General features: G+C 38.1%; 1 pseudogene; it reads right to left on the bottom strand.

The window, feature by feature from the left end:
- Positions 1-9,542: 9,542 nt before the first annotated feature.
- Positions 9,543-10,589, bottom strand: LOC110590860 (annotated as a pseudogene).
- Between the last annotated feature and the right edge of the window lie 2,265 nt (positions 10,590-12,854).

The following is a 12,854-nucleotide window of genomic DNA, read 5'->3' as shown; positions in this document are numbered from 1 at the left end:
AATCTGAGTTCTATGAGGACCAGTACTGTGTCTTACTCAGCCTAGCATGTTGCATATAGTAGATGCTCTAGAATGCTTATTGAGTAAATAGACCATTACTGATTGATTGCTATAAATATACTAGTTGTATAGAGGTTAATATATGTGTCACTTGGAGAGTTAGAGTAAGTAGAAAATTCAGTATTTCAAATTGCCCCTCTTAAAATTTAATTTAACACTAATATTTCTTTTCTCGATGGAACTATTTATTGTTCAGGTTTCATTTTTTTTTGATTCATGAAATTGACCCTATTGATAATTTTATAGCTGCTTCTGATGTAGTCCTATATGTTCACTCATTTTGGAAATGCTTTTATGTTAGCTTTTTAGCTCTGGGTCCCCCTGCAAGTCATGAATGAATTTGGATATTATACTTTTGCTAGATGTAGGCTGGGGAATCTTATCTCTTGAGGTAGACTTTTTCCAGCCAAGGCTCAGGGTAGATGGCTTATAATCATGCCACATTGTTAGTAGGTGGAACTTTGCCAAGGGGATTTTCCTGACTTCTGAATTTATTCGGAGAGTGTAATATCAGTTTTCTGTCAGAGTATTAGTATCTCAGACCCCAGTGATTTCATTATACCCATCTGATTTCAGTATTCTATTACAGCTGTGTGTTCCCTTCTCATTTCTGGTACCTGCAGAATAACATTTCTTGCTTTGAATCTTTACTATTAATTTTAAATTAAAAACTATGTATTTTTCTAAATCTAGCATTTCTATGTTTTTGTAGTAATAGAAGGTGTTGGTTTCCTATGTCAGTTTAGCTGGCCATTTTGATTAGAAGTTCCAATTTAACCTTTCTAAACCTCAGTTTCCTTATCTGTAATGCTGGAATAAAGATAGCATCTATATTGGAAGGTTGTTGTGAAAATTAAATGAGATAATGAATGTAATAACTTATTTACTGGACACATAGTAATTGCTCAGGGCACACTACTTTCATGTAAATCAGCTGCTGCATTGCCTGCCAAATTTCAGATACTCAATAATTTATTGCTTTAATCTCTAATTATGGTTATTTGTATGTATCCTCATCTCAGATCCATTCACGATTGGGAACCATATCAAGAATTGAGAAGTCCCAGCAAATAGTGCCAGAACTATTCAAATATCTCTATAATCTGCAAGACAGTTGTTTTGAGAGTCAACTCTCAAATGGTCGGCTAAACTGACATATGTGCTTTGACTAGGACAGTGGTTCTCAATTGTGTGTGATTTTGCCTCCGAAGAGATATTTGGCAATGTATGGAGACATTTTTGATAGTCATGACTTGATAGCAAGGTCTTACTGGCATCCAGTAGAAACCACAGATGCTGCTAAACATTCTGTAATGCACAGGGAAGCCTCCTGTGACAAAGAATTACCTGGCCCAAAATTTCAGTAGTGAAATTAGATTAGACTGAGAAACCCTGAACGAGGTTATTATACCTCTCCATGTTTCAAATAAGTTTTTAAAAACTTTTTATTTAAATTCAATTTAGTTAACATGTAGTGTATTATTAATTTCAGGGGTAGAATTTTGTGATTTATCAGTTTTGTATAACATCATTGCTTATTCCATTGAGTGCCCTCCTTAATGCCCATCACCCAATTACCCCATCCTCCCACCCACTTCCCCTCCAGCAACCCTCAGTTTGCTTCCTAGAGTTTAGATCTAGTCTATTATGGTTTGCCTCCCTCTCTGTTTTTATCTTATTTTGTATTTCCTTCCCTTCCCCCCCCATGTTCATCTGTTTTGTTTCTTAAATATGAGTGAAATTGTATGTTGTCTTTCTCTGACTTACTTATTTCGCTTAGCATAATACCCTCTAGTTCCATCCACATCATTGCAAGTGGCAAGATTTCATTCTTTTTGATGGTTGAGTAATATTCCATTGTATATATATTCCATATCTTCTTTATCTATTCATCTGTCACTGGACATCTGGACTCTTTTCATATTTTAGCTATTGTGAACACTGCTGCTATAAACATCATGGTGCATGTGCCCCTTCAAATCACTATGTTTGTATCCTTTGGATAAATACCTGGTAGTGCAGTTGCTGGGTTGTAGGGTAGTTCTATTTTTAAAATTTTGAGGAACCTACTGTTTTGCAGAGTGGCTGCACCAGCTTGCATTCCCACCAAGAATGTAAGAGGGTTCCCCTTTCTCTGCATCCTTGCCAGCATCTGTTGTTTCCTGTGTTGTTAATTTTAGCCATTCTGCCTGGTGTCAGTTTATTTTTAAACTATTTATCTCAAACAAGTATTGTGAATTGTATTCTTCACTGAGTTAGTAGTAGGATGTTGATTGTCAGTTGGTGACCTAGGTCTGATTTTGAGGGGACCTTTTCACATAACCCAGGACTTCTTTGCCAATACTGGGTAAAGAGCAGTTACCAAATTCACATATCTGTGTAGCAAAGAACAAAAAGGAAAATATTAACAAAAACAACACAACAACAGTATTAGTAATGCAACAACAACAACTCACAGACAGACACCCGCATGTACATATAAACACTAGCCACACATACAAAAGGCGGTGGGGTTTGGATGAGTCTTTTAGGGAAAATGTGAAATTAGCTAGAGATGTCTTTATTTATATATTTATTTATGTATTTATTTATTTAAAGATTTATTTTTATTTATTTGAGGGAGAGAGAGAGTGGGAGCAGGGGGGAGGGGCAGAGAGAGTCTTAAGCAAATTCTGTGCTGAGTGCAGAGCCTGACGCAGGGCTCCATCTCACAACCCTGAGATCACAACCTGAGCTGAAACCAAGAGTCAGATGCATAACCAACTGTGCCACGCAGGCACCCCAGGATTTCTTTGGATCTTAGAGTAGATAGCATCTAATATTCATACTGCTAAAGTTTCTGGAGTTATAAATATAAAATTGAACTCCTCCAGGATCTATCTGTTCTTTTTACCTCTCTGAAGGCTCTTTGTTTTAAAATCATTATCAGTGTATTTTAATTTTCTGTTTCTGTGTCCTTTTCCTTTTCTAGAGAACTTTGAGGGCAAGTATATTGCCTTATTTATGTATATACAGCATCAAGAATGGAGCTCAGTATTTAGAAGATAATAAATGTATGAATTTAAGAATGAATGGATGAATGACAAAAACCAATGCCTAGGTTTACCATCACATCTAGTGATATTTACATATATACACACTGACTAGTCGAAGCATTGGAGAATTCAGCGAGTAGCTACAAGGTAGAAGTGAAAAATGTAAGGACAAATGGAAACCCAGCCTCAACTGACACGAGAGAACTGTGCAGGGCTGGAAAACAATGTCAGCAAACCAAAAACACTTGATATACAACAATCCAAGATGAAATTTGAACAAAGACTGAAGTAATTCGTGTTGTCTTGGAATCAGGCAAACATCACTAGTCTCTGCGAATAGCAATGGCAGTCCCAAAGCAACATACTTTGCTTGTGTGTGTGTGTTGGTGGTATCTCGAGTTTGTAACTGTGTGAGCCAACCAGTTAGGCTTTTCTTAGGTGAGATTAACACAGCATCCAACATATTATACTTTCCATAAATTAGACATATTCAAATAACAGCATCAAATCTCTAATGAACAAATCCTTTATTGCCTCTACTTGTGTTCTCAATTTAGGAAAAGCTGTAACATCAACCCAGATCTAGAGGAATATACATCTTAGGTGAAAAATTTATCTGTTTGAATAATTTTCAATCTTTTTCAATCAATGATTTCTAAAATCCTGTTATTTTGTGCTCTCATTATGACAACCATTTAATCTATTCTCACTTAAGTTGCTGCCATATTTTTATCTGGGAATCTTTTCCTCATTTTATAGATTGAGGAAACTGAGTCTTTGAAAGATGAAGCAATTTGCCCAAATAGTAAATGGTAGAGCAGGAGTCCAAGGCCAGGGCTTTTTGGCTCAGTATCTTGACCTTATCTCCTCATGACCAATATATAGCACATTTTCAGTCCTTTGACAAAGTATGGGAACTTTGCATTTTCTGTTTTTAGTTATTCACCATAAAATATATTTGAATGTAAAGAAAAATCTGTTTTAAATTAGTTATTTAGAAATTTCTTCATGCCATACAAAACTGTACTAGGTATTGCATAATGTGAAAGAAAATGGTATCTTTCTTATGAAACAATTTTATTCCTTTCATGAATGTATTGGACAAATAAAAATATACTTAATTTGATAATCAACTTAAAGCTTCCCTTAAAGATTTTTCATTTTAAAATTTCAAGTAAAATGTAGATATATTCTTGTAAAAAGATTCAAATGACAGAGAAAAAGCAAAACCATTCTGCATCTTTAGTTTCATCTCCAGATGTAGCCAGCTGAGCTAGTTATTGTCTGGAGTCCTCAGCAACAAGTTTGCCTTCCTTTACTCTGGAATGCTGTGGCTGGGGCAGCTGGGACTGTGCCTCTGCCAATGACATTTCCCAGACTGCTTTACCAGATGGCTTCCTGGAAGGTTTTTATCAATAGGGGGTGGGAAGAGGGAAAAGGCACTTCTCAGTTTTTTTTCCCACTCCTTTCAGTATTAGTCCCAGCACTGGTAATTTGCCCCAGTCTCCATGTCCTTTTGGCAGTTCCAGAACCAGCCTCAGGGACTCCTCAGAAGTACAGATGAAACAGATGGGATTCCCTACAAATGTCTGAATTCACTCCTCCAGGCCCTTCCTTTATGTATCTGGATTCTTGTAACCCCATCTCCCTTTTGTTGCCCAGACCAAGGATATGGTAGCTCTTTCCTGCAGTTATTACTTCTGGGTTCCCTTAGTGTTTCTTCTGCATTCTCTTAGCCTTCTAACTCCTGTGTTAAATAGCTTCTGTGTTTGCAATGTAATAAGTTAGTTTTCTGTTTTGCTGATGGACTCTGAAAAATATACCACTATGATAAGATTGATCTATATCCCTACAGATGTTTTCCTTTTCTCTTTTATTCTGTTTAATATTTTATTATTTTTATCAGTGATTATTTTCACGTAAAAAGAATGTGAAGGGTGATAGTATAAAGAGATAGTAGTGAGTACAAACCTAGCTGTGACAGAGAGGATAGTACTACCATTGATAGATGCAGGCTTTCAGAAGAAAACCTATGAATAGAGTTTCCAGGTCATAATCTGGCTTCTGCTTCTCTGGGAATTTAGGCATTCCTGGAATGGTAAGGCGGCAAGATCATGAATTAGTCTTGAAAGATGTAGGTCTCACCACAATGGGTTATGGGTAGAGTTGTCTTGAGCCAACTGCTGGTTTTTAATAGGAATATAGTCCTGCTCTATATTTTGGATTTCAAATTCACATTAGCCAGCCTCCAATTCTCAGAAGTTTGTAAAAGCAGAACTTCTTTGAGGGTGTAATGAGTGTCCTCAGCATGTGGTCCATTCAACCATCTTGGTAATGATATCATAACTTACTCAGCAAGTTTAACTGCGGAGTATACTACTGAGACCTGGACTAGCGCCCTCTATACAGCTGCTGTATTGCTGTCTTCCTGGGGTCTTCATTTATCATTATCCTGGGATTCCCTTTGCCTCTCTCATGTGTTGAGTTTTCTATTTCTTATATTCCATAACTTCCTTTTCCTTGGATTACTCTGTGTATTTGGTAGGGCATCCTCTAGTAGCTTCCTGAGAAATTGTGCATGAGAAGTAAATATTGTTCAGACTTTGAATATCTGAAAATAATCTTATTCTATTCTCATATTTTTAAAAAGATTTATTTATTTATTTGAGAGAGAGAGAGAGCACAAGTGTGAGGGGCAGAGAGAGAGGGAGAGGGAGAATCTCAAGCAGACCCCATGCTGAGCGTGGAGCCCGAGTCGGGTCTCAGTCCCATGACCCTGAGATCACGGTCTGAGCGGAAACCAAGAGTTGGACGCTCAATAGACTGTGCCACCTCAGCGCCTCATACTCCCATTTGATCAATAGTTTGCCTGAATATTGTACTATAGATTGGAAATAATTTTTTTTTCATAATCTTGCAGACATTTTCCCACTCGTCTCATTTCTAACGTTGCTGTGAGAGGTCTGAAGGCGTTCTGATTTCTATCCTTTCATATAAGCTGTTTTTTCCTTCTCAGAAAGCTTGTAGAATCTTCTCTTTCCTCCCATATTCTGAAAATGTATGATGATATGCCTCAATACGAGTCTATTTGTGTATATGGTGGGCCCTTTTAGTCTGCAGACTTATGTCCTTGAGTTCTGAGAAATGTTCTTGAGTTATTTATTCAGTGATTTCCTCCTCTCCAATTTTTTTTCTAATTAGCTTCTTTGGAACTCCTATTACAGTATACTTGTTCTCTAATTTCCTAATATTTTCTCCCCCTTGTTTTGTTTTTTTTTTTAATTTTTTTACTCTATTTCTATAAGATTTTCTCCACCTTCTGAGTCATTCTTCCTTTTCCATCTCTGTCCTTGGCTATTTCTAAAGAGAGAGCATTGGGATACGCCATTTTTGGTGCCTGAGCAGCTTTCATAGCTTGCTTCCTGCCTTTAGCAAGTTAAGAGCCCTGGGGTGTTTTACCTCTTCAGCAGTCTCATTTCTTTTTAGTCTAGGGTGTGGCTTTCTTGCCAATTCAGCTCTCACACTTGACTGGATTTGTATGTATTAGATTCCATTTTAGTCCATGTGACAAAAGCAACACCCACAATTATTTTCTTTCTTTTTTTTCTTTAAGATTTTATTTATTTATTTATTTGATAGAGAGAGAGAGCATGAGCAGGGGGAGCAGGCAGAGGGAGAGGCAGGCTCCCTGTGGAGCAGGGAGGCCCATGTGGGACTCGATCCCAGGACCCCGGGATCATGACCTGAGCTGAAGGCAGCCACTTAACTGACTGAGCCACCCAGGCGCCCCCCACAATTATTAAGACCTGCCTTTCCCTCTAGACTTAATTACAGGTACTGCATTATGAGACTTGTGTGGGACCACAGCCTTCAGGTTCATTGTCTTTGGAATTTCATTCTTGTTTTTAAGAGGTCTAAAGCTATTATGACTTCTGATTATTTACATGGGTTTTCTTCTTTATTCTCTAGAAGCTTAAGAAATCTTTGTCTCTCATGTTATATAAATTTGTATTTCTGCCCCTCCACTGAGAATGAGGCTCAAATACAACTTTTTGCTGAATATACATGGATATTCTTTGGCAGGTTAAGCATCACATGTCAAAGACGTGTCTTCTTCCTCTCCTATTTGTGCCCCATCCTGTTCCTCTTCCTGTATTCTTGATATCCTTTATTTTTCCTGCCATCTACCCATTTCTGTAGGTGTAATACTCAGGTATGAATCTTGACTCTTCACTAGCCCATTCAGTGTACACACAATAATTACCACAATCTGATTATTTTTATCTCTTCCTACAAATTTGTTGAATTTTTATTTCTTTTTGTTTATACCACTACAAGCTGTAAACCCCTCTGTCCTTCACTAACAACAATAGTCACTTCATGGGTGACTCTGCTATAGGATTTGTGATCATGCTCAGCAAAGTTGCCAGTTACTCATCTAAATATAACTCTGACTTTGGCTTCTGCTTACAACCCTTCAGTGACTTCCCATTGCTTACAAAGTAAAGTGGAAGCTCCTCCATAAGGTATCTGGAGCCTTTCATGAACTTATTCCTACCTACCTGTCTTAGTTGGCTTGGGCTACTGTAGCAGAATACCATGGCTTAGGTGGCTTAAACAATTGACATTTATTTCTCACAGTTCTGAGGGCTGGGAGTTCCAAGATCAGGTGCCAGCAGATTTGGTTTCCCATGAGGGCCCTCTTCCTATCCTGCAGATGGCCACCTTCTTGCGTGTCCTCACATGGTGGATAGAGGAAGCTCTGGTATCTTTTCCTCTTCTTATGGAGGCACTAATCCCATCAGCAGGGGTCCACCTTCATGACCTCAACTAAACCTAATTACCACTAAAAGGCCTCACCTTCTATTATCACATTTCAGGTTAGAGCTTCAACATATGAATTTGGGGGGGACACAAACATTTAGTCCATAACACTACTTCTTCAGCTTCATCTCCTCCAACTTCATGCCTTATAATTTACACTTAGATTGGAACTGTGTGTTTGTCTTAGCATACCTCATGCTGTTCCACATTTCTACACATTTGTTCACTTTTTTTCCTTTTGCCTTGAATCTTCCTCTTACTTTCCTTCACATGGATATTCTTACCCTTTTTTTAGAACCCAACTCAGGCATTATAATTTCTAGGAAGCCTATACCTAATCTCCAAACTGGGTCAGTTTTCCCCTTTCTCTGTACTCTCTTAATACCCTGAGTCTTCCTTAGTACCCTTAGTATTCCTCTTGCTCAGCAAATACCCTGTTAAATTGCCACTGTGTGTATGCATTGTTCTCCCCTAAATATTAAGTGCCTCAAGTACAGAGATATTATTTATATTTTTATGCCCAGTTTCAGGCACAGTGCCTGGTTCATGGCAGGCACTCAAAAAATATTTGTTCCTAAACTAACTAAATGTATCTATTATTTCCCTCCATACCAGTCAGAAGTGTTTTATTTAAAAAAAAAAAAAAGCAACTGTGAAACAAACACACAAAAAACCTTTTAATCAGAAAGTCTGATTAAATTCAATATTAACTCAAGTTCTCAAAAGCCCATGGGGAAAGTCAACAGGTACATCAGAGAAAAACAGATGGCTACTGACAAGTCTTTTGTGGAAAAGTAAGTTGCGTACTTATACAAGCTGCCCTAATGATTATCCAGCCCGAGTTTTGTTTATCAAAAATAGGTTTCGGGATATACCAAGGAGACTATACAGTCACCCCCATCAGTACAAAGATGTAATGATTAAGTTTAAGGGTGTAGGAAAAGCCAGATATGATAATACACACAAATAATCTATAAAATAAGCCTTTCAATCCTAGAAGAAAATTTGGGAAACCTCATGAATGTAACTAAAATGAGGCTTACAGTATGTGGAACAACCCTGAACATTTTCCCAATGACTAAGCCATGGCATAACAGCTCAGAACACCATTAACATGTAGTTTTTACATACAATATGTAAAAATTAGAGTAATTTTTTCCTACTCAATTTCCATCTCTTCCTTTTTACCTTTTCCCTAATTTTCTCTAGCTACATTTTTCCTTTGGTTTGACCAGTTGAACTTGAAAGGTTTGGAACCTAAAGTGAGTATCAACTTTTATTGGAATCGCTCCTGGGAAATGCAATCCTAGAAAAGGCAGATTTTAACTGAAGTGGCTTGACAAAGGTAAGTATCCATTTTCAACAAGACAATGTCCTCCATGTTAATCAGTAGGGTAATGACTTCTCTTGGCTGGATCATACCACCCAGCATGATACTGTCGTGCTCCGTGGTGAGGTACTGCAGAGCTATGTGCACAAACACCCACCCATTTAAGCTTTCAGTAAATACAAAGCATCATTCTAAACCATTTCAGTAAAATACATAAAAAACCATTGCATTTCTGTTGGCCTCTTTTGCCTCTTGAACTGGCTTGGAGTGTTCTTCATCACAGAAGGCAACAGTTAATTTGTTGCTACTCCACGCTCCTTAGGCTTTAATACTTCCTGCTCTTCAAGCCTCAGTGCCTTTTTTGCAGCAATAATTATTCTTCATTAGTATCGCCACTGCCATGGGACCAACACCCCCAGGGAATGGAGTGATGTAACCAGCTTTCTTTCTGACTCTTTCAAAACCCACATCTCCAACCAACTTGGGTTTAGCAGTTATGGGATCTTGAACTCTATTTATTCCCAGATGGATGACTGCTGCTCCCTCCTTGTTCATATCTGCTGTGATCAGATTTGGACTGTCTGCAGCAGAGACCACAATGCCTGCAAGAACTGTAGGTTTCTTCAGTTGCTCTTTGGGAGTGTATCAAGATATTTTAACAGTGACATCACCTCCAGGATTTTCATGCACCCCATCTGTGTGTAGTAGCTTTGCAATGGGCATTCCAGCATTTTTTGACCTCCCAGCCACCTTCCACTTTCCCTCCCTAGGGTTGGAATGCTAGTTCATCTAATTATTTCCCAGACACCCCATGGGTAGCTGATAACATGGAATACTGGTCTAAACATGTTTGTCCTACATTAATTACATGAAAGCCATCAACATCCTTGTCTGGAGAAACAGCATTGCAGATCTTTCTCTCTTCAGTGTGCCCTGGAAGAGGCAGCTGAACAAGGAGGCCATCTGTGTTATCATCATTATTTAGATTATTGATTAAATTCAACAGTTCTTCCTCGGAAACTGAAGCTGGTTTCACAATTGTCTCACTGTTGATTCCCACTTCTGCAGCTGCCTTGGTTTCGTTGAGGATGTAGGAGAGACTTGCAGGATTCTCACCAACCAGAACCATGCGGGTGTGGCCGCTTGTCACCCAATGCCACCCATTCTTCCACCTCCTGCTGCACTTCCTGCTTGATCTGCTGGGCAAGTTTCCTTCCAGAAGTGACAACAGCTTAAGTTCCAACTGCCAAGAGGTGGAAGGGCTGATGGCAGAGGCGGCAGCTCTGTGTGGGCCAGAGCACCTGGGTGGCCAATGTGGACACCAGGGAAGCAGCAGCCATCGCCCACGCTGATGTCCTCATCAGACTAATGTGTCCTTTTACTTATGTTGTTAATCTGTGTTAACTACCCAAAACATGCTGAACATTTTGCTAGTATCTATGCCTGTAGTTTATTTTAATTTTCCATGTTGAGATGCTTCATGTAAACATTATAGATGTAAAATAGTTTTGACATCAGCACTTTTTATAGTCTCAACCTTACATTTATGGCATGCACGAGTTTATATGCTGAGACTAATGGGTCCTATTTCAAACATTAAAAATTTTTACTTTAGCTTTATCAGTAGGGCGTTGCCCAGTAGATTCTTAAATGTTGACTAATGGCTCGGTGCGAGTAGCTTCAGATGTGGGAGGTTCAGAGTTTTGTGTTAAAGGGCAGTTGCTGAGATCAAGGCTAAATGGTATAGCTTCTGGAGTGTTTATAGGACCCATATCCTATAAAGCTGGTTTTGGAGAAGTGAAACATTAGACATTTTGATTAATATTTCTTAGAGTAAATCTCTGAAGAGATGAGAGCAAACGGGAATCCATCTTCTGGCAAAAGTGAAAGGGAAGTGAATCATTTTTTTTCAAAGGAAGTGATGTGTGGAAAATGCTTTTCAACTGTAAAGTGGTGCACAATTGCTTACTCTTGATATCACTATGATTGTTATTAAGGCTAGTTTGAAAGTCAATTGCCTGTCTCAGCTCAGCAAAACTACTAGGTCTACCATATTGTCCCATGACTCAAGACAAGCAAATTCCATATGCCATTTCTAATGGACTTTATTACTAGCTATTGTTTCTAGCTAACATATCACTTTTTCTCTTATCCCTCTGCTCCCCTCCCCGTGTATAAAAAAACCCCACATCTGGACTTCCATTGTCACTGAGGCCTGGCCAAGCTTAATTCTCCATTTTTTTGGTGTCAGAATAATTTGTTTGGGGGATACAAGCAGAGTCGATCATAGTCCTTCCCTGGGAAGTACATATGGATGTTGGAGAGAGACATTCTCTTTTCTGTGGATTTTTGAGATGGGCTTTTTGATGGGTCAACTTCCTTGGATGCATTGAGGACATCCATGAGTGAATTTGTAATATGATAGAATTAGAATAATACACAGAGTAAATCAAACCTGAGAGATGGGGCAGGTGAGAGAGAGAGAGCTAATAACATAATTTGCATTACTTGATCCAGTTGTGTCTGAATCTAGTAACCTCTGAATTAATCAGTTTCATGGATTAATTCATCCTTTTTGTACTTAAAATATTTTTAGTTGGTGTTCCTTCCCTTGCACTGAAAATCTCTGACAAATATACCAGTCTTGTCCAGGATATTTCAGCCACCAATCCCTGTGACCTCATTTTTTTTTTTTTCTTACTCCTTATTCCACTTTCTAATTGCATGATGGTTTGGTGGTTAAGTATAAGGACACTGAACTAGATTACCTGAGCTTGAATCTTGGCTCTCTACTTATTAGATATATAATCTTGGGTAAGTTATTTAACCTTGTTAAGCTTATTTCTATATAAGTAAAATGAAATAATTGATTATATCCACTTTTATTAAGGATTAACTGAGTTGATGCTTGTGAAGTGTTTAGAAAAGGGCCTGATGCCTGGTAATGGTTCAGTAGGTCTTAGCTATTTTAATATTGGATTCTAAAACAGAGAAGAGATAAAAATATTTATGTTTATCTTTATTGTCTCATTTAAAATTGTTAGATTTTAAGGGATAAAGAACTTGCCTTTTTGGCTTACATAGATTTTGGCACCTAGCATTATCATATGTTCATGATTAGCATTGCCCTAGTACTTGTTCCCCACTATGTAGTCAGTATAGGAACTTGTCATTCATAGCCTCCTTCTTGATTTGCTCACCTTGATCCATTTCTTGGTGTACTTAACTTCTCTTTTGACCTCATTATTTTCTACTTGACTCAAGGCTCTTGCTTAACCGTTCTTTTCCTCTTCTTGACTATGATTTTTATTCTATTTCTTATGATGCTATTTCAACCCATCATCCTTCTCATTAAAACCCTTAATGGGAAGGGCTCTTATTAGTCCTACCCAACCCCTATGAGCACAGTCAGGGCAGCATTCAATAAATATTTATGGTTAAGAAATTGTAGAACACAGCCCAAGCTTACAGTGAAGGGGAATTAACTACAAACTGATTATATGACCTAATACAGGCTCTTCAAACTTGTGTTTCTCAAACTTTGTTATTTGCTGCCTAGTGTCTTCTGCAACCATTAATTTTCCTTAGTGGTAAGTAATTTGAAA

The sequence above is a fragment of the Neomonachus schauinslandi genome, chromosome 2 (genome assembly GCF_002201575.2).
Source record: "Neomonachus schauinslandi chromosome 2, ASM220157v2, whole genome shotgun sequence".
Taxonomy (NCBI): Eukaryota; Metazoa; Chordata; class Mammalia; order Carnivora; family Phocidae; genus Neomonachus; species Neomonachus schauinslandi.
The sequence above is the reverse complement of the archived record's forward strand: the minus strand, read 5'-3'. Positions and strand labels throughout refer to the sequence as shown.